Raw genomic sequence first — 14,589 nt, 5'->3', positions numbered from 1 at the left:
TGCAGGGTGGTCAAGAATTCATCCATCTCTTTCCTTCTCCCAACCTGCACATAAAGACGCTTGGAAGGAGCCCGCTGCAGATTAGGGAGGAAGAGGCCACCTGAAGAAGGGAGGGAGTTTTGTACCCTGGGCTCCCTGATGTCTGTGGGACAGACCCCGCGGTGTTTCTGAAAGAGGAGGGGTGTGTGGAACCCCGTGGACGGGAGCAGACAGAGAGAGGAGCATGGTTTCACCTGCCCGGCACAGCTGATCCCTGCCAGACCGGGGCCACTACCCAGGCCTAGGATTTCTCAGTCTAGGACCACGGTTAGCAAAGTTTAAAAAAAAAAAAAAAGAAAGAAAGAAAGAAAAAGCTGCCGTAGCAGCTCCTCTCTACAAACCTCTTGTGTTAAGAAAAGCAAAATATTCACAATGATGTAAATGGACTTAACACTACTGACCTGGACACTTACAAATGGTGAAGGTGGGAAATTTCCTATTATTTTATATGATGTGATTTTTACCACAATTAAAAATGTTAAAAAGGAAACTTCCCAGGCTGAAAACCTGGCAGCTGACCTCTCTTTATCTGCCTGAGGAGAACGGCCTCCCTCCTGCTGGACAAGCAGAGCGCAATCCTCCTCCAGCCCCGGCTCAGGCCTCCGCAGCCGGAAGGAGGACTCCCTGGAGAGCGGGTCCACCGCAAGCAGTTCCTCTCCCCAACGCCCCCATCTGCGCTCATGGCCGAGCTGTTACGCCATGTTTTTCGTGTTGTTTCTTGCATGTCCAGTCTATTTTTCTGGCTAAAGCGGTCATCTCCCTTCACCAGAGACCTGGCAGTGTCTCTGGCGCCTCTCCCGCAAAGCCCCCCAAAACCCCACACCTGCGTACTCGCTCCCGCAGGGCCCGCCACGCTCACGTACACGCTCCCGCAGAGCACGCCACCCCCGCGTACACGCTCCCGCAGGGCCCGCCACGCTCACGTACACGCTCCCGCAGGGCCCGCCACGCTCACGTACACGCTCCCGCAGGGCCCGCCACGCTCACGTACACGCTCCCGCAGAGCCCGCCAACCCCGCGTACACGCTCCCGCAGGGCCCGCCACGCTCACGTAGATGCTCCCACAGAGCCCGGCACCCCCGCGTACACGCTCCCGCAGGGCCCCTACCCGCCCCCCCCACCCCCACCGCCCTGCGCACACGCTCCCGCAGGGCGCCCCGCCCGCGTACACGCTCCCGCAGGGCCCCCCAACTCCCATATGCACATTAGCCCCTGACGCCTGCGTACATGTTCCCCCAGAGCCCGCCACGCCCGCATACACACTCCTGTGGAATCCATCACATTAGTGTACACGCTCCGGCAGAGCCCGCCACACTCACTTAAACCATAAGAAAATGGAGGGCCAAGATTGTGGATTAAACCAAAGTCTACATTTCCTCTCTAAAAAAGGCCTATTCAAGTCAAGGGAATTTTTTAAGGTATGTGCCTACCAGGATGTGGGTGACAGAAGAGAAAATGACACCCACAGACTTTTTGGAAAGCAGAGGGGGTTCTGAGCCTGCGGCGGGGGAAGCTGAGCCCCGATCTGACTTGCGGTAGAAAATTTTTCCAGGCTTAAGCTCAAGACCTGGAGACACAGCCACCTCCGGCATGTGTGAAGGGCCGGCTAAGCCTGGGAGTGCCGGTGAGGCTCTGCCTGGATGCCCCCCTCGCGCCACACCTAGGCCTCAGCGGCATCTGGAGGTGAGTGGATGGGAATGGTCAGAGCGAGGGTGGACAGGGACGCCGGCCGCCACGGGGCAGGGAGGTCGTGTGAGACCAGGAGGGATGTGAGCCAAAGCCCGGCCTCTTCCCCGGCTCGGCTTCCAGAGCCTGGCGGTGAATTATTCACTTTACAGGCAGAGGATTCAGAGCTCTTCCCTGGAACAGAGCTTGGAGCCAGGCAGGACGGACGACCCAGCCGAGGTCAAAGCAGGGACATTTCTCTTCACCCGCCTGGCTAAATATCAGAACCACACTGTCGCTATGAGCACATTTTTATAAATATTTGAGTTAAATCGTTATTAAGTTGCATATGATTCATTCCATAATTATGGTTCAGTACTTCTCAGTGAATCATTCAGTGATTAATAGTTTCTGGATTTAAAAGAAAACTTTCAGGTACAATCAGGAGAGACACCTAAAACAGAGACCCAGAAAACCCTAGGAAATCAAGACCCTCGTCGCAGGGAGGACAGACAGGTCCCCTGGCCTGCCCTGTAGGCGTGCCCGGAACAGACCTTTTCCTGTGGGCGTGTATCCCAGGTCACGTGCACGGACGCCACGGTGCCCCTCCAGTCCCAACTTACCTGCACAGACGCCACGGTGCCCCTCACTGTCCTGGGTCACCTGCACAGATGCTACAGTACCCCCTCACTGTCCTGGGTCACCTGCACAGATGCTGCAGTACCCCCTTGCTGTCCTGGTTCACCTGCACGGATGCCACGATGCCCCTTGCTGTCCCAATTTACCTGCACAGACGCCATGGCGCCTCTTACTGACCCAATTCACCTTCACGGATGCCACAGTGCCCCTCGCTGTCCCGGGTCACCTGTACACATGCTGCAGTGCCCCCTCGCTGTCCCAGGTCCCTTGCAGAGATGCCACGGTGCCCCTTACTGTCCCAGGTCACCTGCACGACGCCACGGTGCCCCTCACTGTCCTAATCCATCTGTACGGATGCCGCGGTGCCCCTCAAGGTCCTCATCCACCTGCACGGTGCCACGGTTCTCAGCTGGGTGCCAAGAATGTCCCTCCACTACAGCTTCTCCAGTTTCTTCTCTACACAAAGATTCTGATCTCACCCTTCCCATGTGAGAATAGAGGAATGCAGTTTTCCTCCGAAATCGGGAAAAACAGTAATTATATTTTACAACAATAACTGGAAAGGATGGTCTGATGGATACCGTGTTTTACATCAGCTTCGAGATTTGATCTACAGAGGTGGCATTTTGGGGGAGCAAGCCAGGCCCCGCTCACAGCCCTGAGCTATCTAGGGCCACAGTCACTTTCCACAGGCAGACATGAGTTCTCCAGCCTGAAGCGGGCCGCTGCCCGGTGACCTGGAGCGACGCAGAGGTGCTCCTTGTCCACACTTCAACCCAAGACCGGCCGCTGCTCCCCACCTCAGACCTTGTCCTCTGTCCACAGTCATGTTGCCTGCCTTTCCCTGGAGCCGACTGCCTTGGCCACCCATGGCTTTGTGATGTGCATGTTCTGTGGGGAGGACATCACCTTCCCGCCCCGTCTTGACCCCCTTGTCTGTGAAAGGAGACCTGTTGCAGGCCGGCGGAAGCGGGTGAATCACGCTCGTCCAGCCCCAAAGCAGGGCCACATGCTCAGACCCATCATGAGCGCATCTGTTGCCATGGCTGTTTCCGGCAGCTCACTCACTGTGTGTGTGCCAGCAACTGCTTTGAGCATTTTCCTTACATCGAAACTTCATCAAAAAATAAAATAAAATAATGACTGTGAGGTCGATAACATCGTTACCGCTTTGGGGATGAGAAAATGCATGCCTGGCTCACGTGGAGAGGCCAGACTCAGCCCTCTGACTCCAGCGGCCACAGGCCTAACTGCCTCCCAGCAGCGGGCAGGGGACCTACTGGTGGAACTTCCTGGCTCCGGCCACTCCAGGGAAGGAGATGGGGGCCGGGAGGTGGTGAGCTCGCCCAGGGCCTGGGGTTCAGCACGATGGAAGGTCTTCTAGAACCAGGTCCCCTCCTGCCCACGGTGCAGAGCTGCTGGACCGGGTATGCAGGGAATGGTGAGGGGCTCATGAAGGAACACCTAGAGACAGACCCAGCCATGAAGGGCCGGCGGCTAAGAGCTCCCCACTGCCCCCGCCCTGGCAGGCCATGCACCGCGGGCCTGAGAACAGCCTTCCTTTCACCAGGCTCCGTGCACGTCTGGTGTTTGGATTCCACGCCTGAGGAAACGTGTGGGTGACCATCTGGCTGTGCGGACGCCTGCAGGGCCAGGGACGGGCCGCCCCTCCTTCCCAAGGGCAAACAGCCTCGGGACGGCGACGGGACAAGCTCTGCTAAGTAGTCAGCCACAAATTTGTTTTCTTTGAAGGAAATAAGGAACAATTTTTCTATTGTATAAAACCAAAAATGTAGCACTTAATTCCGGTCTGATTCACTCTGTGAGCAAACTTAGTTCCCACACTGACCTTGGTCTCAGGGAGTGAAGTGAGGACTCCCTCCACCTCCTGAAGAATCTCAGAGAAGCTGTGGACCTTCCCGCCACTCCTGGGCCATTCGCCCCGGAGGCCTAGATTCCCATAACTGATCCCCCACCTGAGCCCTGGGGAAGCCCGGGGTGCCCCGAGACTCTCTGCCTCCTGCTGGGAGCCCCCCAGCTTCACCTCTGAGCCTGACACCAGCTCTGCGCAGCTCTCATTGGCCATCCCTCGTCCTGCAGCTGTGCTGGTACCTTCTTGATGTCTCTCTGACAGCCACAGACGTGAGGCTTTAGTGCACAGCAGATCCTTCAGGGGAGTTTTGTGGGTCACAAGGAACAGGTTATACATCACAGAAAACATCACGTATCGGATACCCCCGTTTTTTAGCAACTCTAATGTTTTAAACTTATTAAAGTAATCACAAACATGGGTGCAGAAAAATCTCAGCCAGTGCAAAGGGTCATGCAACAGAAAGCGAAGGTTTTCCGTCTTTTGAGTCCCTCCCACTGCTCCACTGCCTGGTTATAACGCCTTTTGTTTCTGGCTTTCAGCTCTTCTTCTGACCACTTCCATAATTCAGAATAATGCACAGATACCACTAATATACAGGCCCACTGATTTCTAATTGTTTTCATAGATAATACATCAACACAGTTTAAAAACCAAAGATTATTCAAAGCTATCCAGTGACTCCTTCCCCTGTGTACCTGTCTGCCCCTTTCCCACTCCCAGAGGCAGTCCCATCTCACGGTCCTACATGTGTCCTTTGGGAGTTTATGCACACAAAAGAAAATAAAGATAGACCTTCCTATTTTCAGCCTTTTTTTTTTTTTTTTTTTGAGACCGAGTCTCGCTATTGTTACCCAGGCTGGAGTGCAACGAGGCAATAATCGGCTCACCACAACCTCCGCCTCCCAGGTGCAAGCGATTCTCCTGCCTCAGCCTCCGGAGTAGCTGGGATTACAAGCGCATGCCACCAGGCCCAGCTAATTTTGTATTTTTAGTAGAGACGGGGTTTCTCCATGTTGGTCAGGCTGGCCGCAAACTCCTGACCACAGGTGATCCACTGGCCTCAGCCTCCCAAAGTGCTGGGATTACAGGCGTAAGCCACCATGCCTAGCCCTTTCAGCCTTTTTTTTTGACACTAAAGATAGCACAATGTAGACACTGTTTAGGACCTTGCTTTTTCACTTAGCAGCTGATTTTAGAAAACTTTCCATCTGGGCACCTGGAGACGCTGCTCCTTTTGTAAACTCCGTAGCATTCCATGCCCTGTGGGCTACAGATTTTCCCACCAGCCCCTCGTTGTTGGAATCTGAGCTGCTCCAGGTGCTGTTTGCACATCATTGCATGTGTTTGCAAGGACATAGGATAGGGCAAGGGCATTGCAGGGCAGGGGTTCACAGGCGAAGGTTGTATCTGTGCACCTGTGCACCTGTTCCTTCAACACACAGTGCTAAATTGCCCTCTACAGGGAATGAATCCTTCTGCCTTTGGATGTATCAACTTTATGCAGTTATCCACTGATGTGAAAGTTCAGGAGTTTAACATTTTCATTGCCTGTCACCGCCCCCTTCTTAGCACTTCTCAAATCTGATCATGGCTTTGTTCGAGGCCTCACCTGTAGACTATGCCTATTGCTTCCCTGCATTATAACAAAAGGAAATGAGCCAACCTGCACTCCCCACTCTCCTCCCTTTCTTCCCACCTCACAGCTCTGTCAGAGCCTTCCTTCTAGATTATTAAAGCATGTAGCTGTCACCATGTAGCTGTCCCTTTCCTTCCTGTGCAATGACTCTAAAATGTTCCTTATGCTGATTTTAAACACTAAAAATGTCATTTATATTTTATCCTTTTATAAAATTATTTCCCTGCATAATTAAGTAGCTTGAGACTGCTCAAACTAGACTGCTTAAAGGAAAGCATTTCTGCTGGTTAAGTGGATATTCTTTCTTTATACTTTTTCTGCTGCTCAAAACCATGTTGAATTTTACTTTGCTTTATGTGCTCTTTTATTGACTCAACAAATATTAATTGAGTCAGGACTGGCTGTGTCATGGTCAACAAGCAGACAGAACACCCCCTCCCTGGAGCTTACGTTCTAGGGACACAGAGCATGTGGAACCATCGGGTGGCAGGGGAAGCAGGAGGCAAGGCCATTGTCACCCAAACAAGGAAGAGGAGAAGGTTTCACTTGGAAGTTGACAGCTATGTGGAGACTTCAGGAAGACAGAGAAGGAACAAGCCATTTGGATATCGGGGAAAGTGCCTTCAGGCTAAGGGGCAGCATGTGCAACAGCTCTGAGGCTGCCTGCTGTGTGGACAGGGTGGTCAGGTGACTCTTGATGCTGGAATGGGCCCCAAGGGGGTGGTGATAGGAGGAGTGAGGTCAAGTGACCAGGGTGCAGGGCGTGCAGTGCCTCGAAGGCCATGCTGAGAAATTTGGATTTCAGTCGAATATTACTGGAAATCACTGAACTGTTTAACAAGGGAGTGTTATTGTCTGACTTGTGTTTTTAAATCAGAACTCCCTCTGCTAGGAAGATAATAAATTGGGAGGGGGATGTGGAACATGAGCAACGGTGGAAGGAGGATGGCAGAGCATTCCAGAAAAGAAGTGACGGAGGCCTGGGCCAGTATGTGGCAGCAGTGGTGGAAGATCTGGGTTCAGTTCTCCAGGGCCTCCAGCTTGCCCACTGCAGATTTGGAACTTCTCAGCCTTCAGAATTTTATGAGCCAATTCCATATATATATGAAAGAGAATTTTAAGACTGAGTTTTCTGAATTGGTTCTGATATTTCTAGAATTGGCTCTCTAATCTTATTAGAGTTAGAGATGCTAATGATTCTATTCTATTTTCCAGTGGTAAAGAGAGCACTGGCAGTCCATGGCATGGTTTGGAAATAAAGACATGCAAAATATCTCCACTGGAACCTCCTAGTCAAGCACTGATAAGAAGCAAGGATCTGGTTAACAGTGAATATGATACTTTCAAACATGTTTGGAAAATGAACAAATAGAGTGAGATTGGCTGGTTGCTTCTAATGTCACTGGACAAAATGGGGAAAGAAAAGAATGAGCTCAAGGATTCAAATTCCCAACTCAAGCCCCAGATAAATAATCTGAAGCTTCTATATGCGCCCTAAAGGAGACATTCATCTCCTGTAGCTACAGGGTTCAGATCACTGAAAATCAAACCCAGAATTTCATCCTGTAACTGGATGAATTACAGCCCAAGTTGAACTGTCAGCCTCTTAGGATGTCTACTGTTAAAATGAAGTCATTGAATGGGAAAGAATGGAATCCTGTAAGCTAGAACGAGGATATGTGGGAAGACCCTGGTAAAGCTGGGAACATTGATCTCCTAAATTCTGATGAGTCTTTTTGCCAACAAACATGGCCTTCCCACCCCCAGTGGAAATGGCCTCTCCACCCTCAGTGGCATCAGCCATTCTACGTCTGTCTGAGGGGCTTAACCTTTCTTTGCCCAAGGACGTGGTGGTGGCTTTTCCTGAGGCAGTTGCCATGCAAGACAATACTGACTTCTCAGGGGCCACCACCATCACCCCCCGTCTTTGTTTCACTTCTGAAGCAATCACCAGACTCAAGTCCCAGCAGACCCCCAAAGGTGAGATTCAAAGCATGCCCCATGAAACAGTGCACTACTCTCCAAGAGAACTACATAGGTTTTCTAATTTGCACAGACTGAAATCCAGGGAGCACTGTGAAAATGGATATTAAGGGTATGGGATAATTGTGGAGGAACGTAAAGTTGGACCAGCCACAATTTATTGATATGGGCTCAGTAAGCAGAGGTTCTGCATTTAATGCTGGAGTTTGGCAAGTGACAAAGGGCCCTCACAGTATGTGGGGTTAGTTGTCAGTGAGTGAAGTGAAACTCTCAGGCCTGCCTTGGTCTAACATAGAGGAAGAGATCCAAAAGATTAGAGATATTGGTATATTACAGTGGATTCGTCATTTAAGATCTACTCACCCACACATGGAGGGTTCAGAAAACGTTCCTCACAAATTTATTTCTCAAAGTATCAGTGACCCCAGTGACATCTAAGTTCTCCTGGAATTAGTGTCTGTTCAGAGCCATGTCTAGTAGTCCCTGAAAGGTTTAATTATTTCCTTTTCACCAATGCACAGTTACCTTGGAAGAAAACCATAGGTCTCTTTGGGGGACGACTGGGAGAAAGATTAGCAGTATAAATTTTTGGCATGTTACTGGGGTACTTCTTTAAGGGGATGTGGCTTCGTCTTCATCTGGGGGTTCTAGGTCTGTAAATTGGCTCAAGTCTGAAAGTTAATTGAGGAGCCATGATTCTCCATTTTTGATTCAAGTTAGACCTTTGTTCATTTGACCTAAAGTTTTCTGCTTATACAGATCAAGTAAGAATTCAATAGGTTTCCTATTTCATTTCCAAAAATGCCATAATTACCTCAACAATGCCATAGGTCTGCTTCAGTCAGACAGTTCTGGTTGCTCGTTTGACTCTGCTATTCATCACGCCAACTCTGCCCACCATGCCTCTAGCAGTTGGGTCCTCCCCTTGTCTCTTGCCACCCTGGGATCCAATGACTCCTGTTGCATTCAGGTTTTCTCGTGGAGTGGCTGCAGTTTCCACTGTGAGGTCTGGTCTGTAGAGAAGAGATCACAGAAGTGATCATCAGAAGGGATCGTCCTTCAAAAATTCCCCTCGCTAACTTATTTCTCAAAGTATTGGTGAAAGGAAAAAAGCAAGTCAGAAGCAACACCACATCCCTGAAGGGACTGCAGAGATTAGTGCCACCATCAAAGGCCTGAAGCATGCAGGCATGGTGATTCCCACCACACCTCCATTCAACTCTTCCGTTTGGCTTGTGCAGAGACAGACTCTTGGAAAATGGTGGTGGATTTTTATAAACTTAACCAGGTACTGGCTACAGTCGCATCTGCTATACCAGATATGGTTTCTCTGTTTAAGCAAACTAACACATTCCCTGGTAGCTGGCATGCAGCTACTGATCTACCAAGAGCCTCTTTCTCCACCTCTGTTCATAGGCAGTCTGCTTTTGGCTGGTAAGACCAGCAGTGACCTTCACTGTCCCACTGAAGGGGTCTGTCCCCTCTCCTGCCCTGTGTCATGCTTCGTTTCCAGGGATCTTGTTCATCTTTTTCTTCCACATGATGTCACACTGGCCCATTACATTGACATTGTGCTAGTGGTACCTAGTGAGCCAGAAGTAGCAACCGCCTAACAGTTATTGGTGAGACATTTATGTTTCAATGGTGGAAAATAAATCTGACAAAAATTCAGGGGCCCTCTAAGTCAGTGAAGTTTCTAGGGGTCCAGTGGTGTGGGGCCTGTCAAGAGAGCCCTTGTAAGGTGGAGAAAGGCTTGTTGCATCTGGCCCCTCTTACATCAAAGAAAGAGGCACCATGCTTAGCAGGCCTACTTGGATTTTGAAGGCAACACATTCCTCCCTTGAGTGTGCTGTTCCAGCCCATTTACTGAGTGACCTAGAAAACTGTTGGTTTTGAGTGGAGCCCAGAGCAGAAGGCACTGCAACAGGTGCAGCCTGCTGTGTCTGCTGCTCTGCCACTTGGGCCACTTGATGCAGCAGAGCCAGCAGTGCTTGAGGTGTCAGTGGCAGACAGGGATGCCCTGAGGAGCCTTGGACAGGGCCCTATAGGTGAATCTTAATGCAAGGCCTTAGGATTTTAGAGCAAAGACTTGTCATCCTCTGTGAATAATTATTCCCCTTTGGAGTACCAGCTCTTGGCCTGCTAATGGGCCCTAGCAGACTGAATGCTAAGCTACTATTTTTCTTTTTTGAGATGAAGTCTCACTTTGTTGCCCAGGCTGGAATGCAGTGGCACGATCTCAGCTCACTGGAACCTCTGCCTCCCGGGTTCAAACAAGTCTCCTGCCTCAGCCTTTTGAGTAACTGGGATTACAGGTGCATGCCACCACATCTGGCTAATTTTTGTATTTCTAGTAGAGATGGGGTTTTGCCATGTTGACCAGGCTGGTCTCAAACTCCTGACCTCAAGTGATTCACGTGCCTTGGCCTCCCAAAGGGCTGGGATTACAGGCGCGAGCCACTGCCCCCGGCCTGAATGCTAAGCTGTTGACCCACCAAGTTGCTATGTGATCTGAGCGTCCCTTCATGAACTGGAGGGATTGCAGAGATTAGTGCCACCATTGAAGGCTTGGAGGCAAGGGTGGCAATTCCCACCACATCTCCATTCAACTCTTCTGTTTGGCTTGTGCAGAAGACAGGCTCTTGAAAAATGACAGTGGATTATTATAAGCTTATGACACCTTTTGTTGTGAAGTGAGTCCCTTGATAAGAAGCAATGCTGCATGAATACCATGATGGCAGATAAGGCATTCTGTAAAGACATGGATGGTAGTTTTGGCAGAAACATTGCATTCAGGGACAGAAAATTCATATCTAGAGTATCTGACCCACCAAGCCATAAAGTTGAGCATGCACAGTGACACTCCATCCTCAAATGGAAGGGGCGTGCATGGGATCGGGCACCAGTAGGTCCTGAGGGCACAAGTAAGTTATATAAAGAAGTGGTGCAAATGCCCACAGTCTCCACCCCTGCTCCCCTGCCTTCTGTCTCAGCCTGCACCTGTGTCCCCACTGAGAGTTCCCTGTGATCATTTGACAGAGAAAGCAAGGCTAGAGCCTGGCTTCCAGATGGTTCTGCACCACACGGAGGCATCACCCACAAGTCGACAGCAGCACTGCAGCCCCTTTTGGGGATGTCCCTGAAGCACACGGTGAAGGGAAACCTGCCTGGTCAGCAGAACTCCAGGCAGTGCATCTGGTTGTGCACTTTGCTTAGAAGGAGAAATTCTAGATGTATGCTTACATATCCGTGTATGGGCTGTAGCCAATGGTGTGGCTGGATGGTCAGGAACTTGGAAGGAACATGATTAGAAAATTGGGAACAAGAAAATTTAGGGGAAAGATACGTGCATAAACCTCTCTTAGTGGGCAAAAAAATAACCATGAAGACATTTGCATCACATGTGAACGCTCACCAAAGGGTGACCTCAGCAGAGTAGGAGTTTAGTAATCAAGTGGATAGGATGACCGTCATGTGGATACCACTCAGCCTCTTTCCCCAGTCACCGCTGTCATTATTTATTGGGCTCAGGAACCAAGTGGCCTTGATGGCAGGGATGGAGGATATGCATGGGCTCAGTGACACGGACTTTTGCTCACTGCAACAGCCATTGCATGGCCAATCTGCTAGCAGCAGAGAGCAACACTGAGCCCCCAGTATGGCACCACTCCCAGGGTGATCAGTCAGCTACTTGGGGTGGGATTACATTGGATCGATTCCATCATGGAAGGGGCAGTATTTTGTCTTTATTTGAATAGATACTCTAGGTTTGCGTTTTCCTTCCCTGAATGCAACACTTTTGCCAAACCTACCATCCATGAGCTTACAGAATACAGCATTGCTTCTGATCAAAGAACTCACTTCACAACAAAAGAAGTATAACAATGGGCCCATGCTCCTGGAATTCAGTGTCTTACTGTGTTCTCTACCATCCTGAAGCAGCTGGCTTGATGGAACCATGGAATGGCTTTAGAAGATGCAGTTACAGCACCAGCTAGGTGGCAGTACCCTGTGGGCTGGGGCAGGGTTCTCCAGAAGGCTGTGTGTGTTCTGAATCTGTGTCCAATAATGGCACCCTTTCTCCTAGAGCCATAATCATGCTCCAGGAATCAAGAGGTGGAAATAGGAGTGGCACTCCCTATCACCCCTAGTGACCCATTGACAACATTTTTGCTTCTAACTTTATGCTCTGCTAACCTAGAGGTCTTAGTTACAAAGAATACAAAGAAAGGCATGTTTCCACCAGGAGACACAGCACTAATACCACTGGACTGGAAGTTAAGACAAAGAATACAAAGAAAGGCATGCTTCCACCAGGAGACACAGTACTGATTCCATTGAACTGGAAGTTAAGACCAATGCTCTGCAACTTCGTGCTCCTTCTGCTTCTGAATCCATATGCAAAGAAGAGAGTCCCTGTGCAGCTGGGGTGATGGATCCTGGCTTCTAAGAGGAAATTGGCTTATACTAATACACAGTGGAGGTAAGGAAGAGTGTGTCCGGAATACAGGAGATTCTGAGGCTGTATCTTAGTATTACCCTGCCCTGTGATTAAGGTCAGTGGAAAACTCAACCTAATCCAGGTAGGACCACAAATAGCCCAGAACCTTCAAGAATGAAGGCAGTCTATAGGTAAAGAACCATGAGCAGCTGAGGTGCTTGCTAACAGCAAAGGGAACACAGAGTGGGTAGTAGAAGAAAGTCATTGTAAATACCAGCTGTAACCATGGGATCAGTTACCAGTCACGTGTTGTAAATACCAGCTATGACCATGGGACCAGTTACAGGAAAGAGGGCTGTATTCCTCATGAGGATTTTCTCCTTATTTTGTTATGAGTGTGAGTGTGTGTCTGTGTATGTGTGTGTGAGAGTGTGTTTGAGAGTGTGTGTGCTGTGTGTGTATGAATGGCCCAGTCAAGTTGATGCATAAAATTATCCACAAGTCCAACTTGGCACCCATACACATCTCCTGAAATCATACTTAATCTCAAAATAAAGACAATAATAAGGTCATAATTTTTCCTTATGACCTTAATAAGATTAATTTATATATATGTATATATATATATGTTTTCTCTTCTCTCATTACCTTATGCGACAGATGATGAATTGACTTTGTATCATAGTATTAAGTATTGTTAATTTTACATTATACTATTTAAATCATGGGATATCAAATAGAAGCAAAAACATCACCCAAGGACTTTGCTTTCTTTTGCGGGAAGGAGCTAGTGCATTTTTGGTTGTACTCAGGACAGTTATATCATGATAGGCAGAATTATGACCTTATGATTATCTTCATTTTGAGATTAAGTATGCTTTGAGGAGATGTGTACCGGTGCCATGTTGACAAGAAGTGGATTGTTGTGACTAATTTTACATTAACTTTACTGGGCCATGGGGTGCCCAGACATTTCATTGAGTGTTATTTCCAGATGTATCTCTGAGGGTGTTTTGGATGAGATGAACATTTGAATGGTGGACTGAACTCACTGATTGCCCTCCCCAATGTGAGTGGGCCTCACTCAAGCAGTTGGTAGTCTGTACATAACAAAAAAGCCAAGGAAGAGGGACCTCCTCCTGCCTCTCTGTGGAGCTGGGACATTGGTCTTTTCCTGCCCTTGCTCTGAAATGGAAACACCAGCTCTACTGGGGCCTCAAGCCTGCTACCTTCAGACTGGAACTGAAGCCTGGGATCTCCTGGGTCTCCAGCTTAACAGCTGCAGATCATGGGACTTCTCAGCCTCTATAATCACATGAGCTAATTTTTTGTAACAGATATCTCTCCATCTATCTCTATCTCTATCTATTTATCATCTATCTATGCATCCATCCTATTGGTTTTATTTCTCTGGAGAACTCTGCCTAATTCAATCAGCAAGGAAGTGGAAGAAGACAGGACAACAAGAAAGTCCAAGCCCGGGGCCACGTGCTGCTCCCATGTTACGAGTTGGGTGATGTTGGGGCAGAATGAGACTAAGGAAGAAACATGAAGCAGGATGAATGCCAGAAAGTGGGGACCTCAGGTGTTACAGGAAGGAAGGATTTTAAAGATGAGGGTGAGGTTGTCCTACATGCTGCTGGTAGACCTGGGAAGAGGAACAAGAAGAATGCACAGTTGCTTTTAGTAATGGAGAGGTCCCTGGGACCTTGTCATTACCAGCATTGGTGAAGGGGCAGAAGAGTGGATTCAAGAGGAACCAGGAGGAAAAGCACACAGCAAGTGGAGGGAGCATGTTGGGGGGTTCTGATATAGACACCAACAGAGAAACAGGGCACTAAATGAGGGAGAAAGTGAAGTCAAGTGGGAGGGTTTTTTTTGGAGATAGGAGGAAAACAGCATATTTTTATGGCCATGGAAAAAATCCAGCGGAGAGGAAGAAATGAGGGGCAGGGGCTGGAGAAGGGCCAGAGGGGATGGGAGCCAATGCATGTGGATGGTGAGTATTTTGTAGTTGTTTTCTCAGGGTTTCCAACTAGTTATTTGTTTTCTCTTGGTTTCTTGCAGACAGCGCATGCCTTCCTCACATAGCCCTGTTCCTCTGGGTCTTCCATCATGAAGCTTCTTGGACGGAATGTGCTTCCTCTTTGAAGAGTGTCTTCCGGGGGCTCTGACTGCCTCTTCCAAACTGATTTCTAGGATCCCTGCCCAGCTATCCTCCTGGTCTCTTCACCACTGAATTCCTGGATTAATTCCATTTCTTCTTAAATCAATCCCACATCATCCTTGTTTTCTAGATTCCTTGTATGATTT

The 14,589-nt window shown here is 49.1% G+C and overlaps 1 long non-coding RNA gene across 1 annotated transcript; it reads left to right on the top strand.

The window, feature by feature from the left end:
* Positions 1–1,253: 1,253 nt before the first annotated feature.
* LOC129060155 (uncharacterized) lies at positions 1,254–2,040 on the top strand. The gene is made up of 3 exons (XR_008526603.2): positions 1,254–1,457; positions 1,592–1,722; positions 1,878–2,040. It is a non-coding gene; the product is annotated as an uncharacterized LOC129060155 (long non-coding RNA).
* Positions 2,041–14,589: the final 12,549 nt, after the last annotated feature.

The sequence above is a fragment of the Pongo abelii genome, chromosome 5 (genome assembly GCF_028885655.2).
Source record: "Pongo abelii isolate AG06213 chromosome 5, NHGRI_mPonAbe1-v2.0_pri, whole genome shotgun sequence".
Classification (NCBI taxonomy): Eukaryota; Metazoa; Chordata; class Mammalia; order Primates; family Hominidae; genus Pongo; species Pongo abelii.
The sequence above is the reverse complement of the archived record's forward strand: the minus strand, read 5'-3'. Positions and strand labels throughout refer to the sequence as shown.